Genomic DNA, 656 nt, shown 5'->3' with positions numbered 1-656 from the left:
TCTAACATTCCCCTTCCTTCCCTATTTCAGTACCAGTCCTTCCCTATTTCAGTACATGAGCACCCCCTCCCTACCCTGCCTGGGGGCGGAGTTTTAACTGTGAGTGAAGCAATTCTTCCCCTTGCTAAAGTATTGACTTGACTTTCCCTGGAGCCAATAGGAGTTTCTGGTCTTTGATTTCCCAAGCTGTGTTTATTTTGTGTTTCCTCAACAAGATGAGGTTGAGGAATAATATCTGGGATGAGTGTGCTCCCTCCACTATGGGAGTATTCTCCTTTCTGATGTGCCCAGGTAGAATAGGTCAACTTTGCTGGCCTATGCAATATTTAGCAGTCATACTGTTAACCCCTGTCTACTCAGTCTATGCAAATAAACAAAGGGTTGGAGATGGGTATTTATGGGCCTCAGAATGCAGGAGATTAAGTTTATGAAAGATATTTGTATACATCAGTGCTTACATAATTTGTAAGCTCATGAATAATGCTGTTATGGGGGAATATACCCCTGCATCTCCTATAGGGAAAGCTTTCTCTGACAGCTCTGCCTCTTTGGTGGTAAGGGTAAAGTTTCCATTACTGCTCATAAGGAATCTTTTATTTATTTATTTAGTTGTAAAGTTAGGTCTGGCATCCAGTGTACTTGTCAATTGATTTGGC

The sequence above is a fragment of the Dama dama genome, chromosome X (assembly GCF_033118175.1).
Source record: "Dama dama isolate Ldn47 chromosome X, ASM3311817v1, whole genome shotgun sequence".
In the NCBI taxonomy this organism is placed as follows: Eukaryota; Metazoa; Chordata; class Mammalia; order Artiodactyla; family Cervidae; genus Dama; species Dama dama.
The sequence above is the reverse complement of the archived record's forward strand: the minus strand, read 5'-3'. Positions refer to the sequence as shown.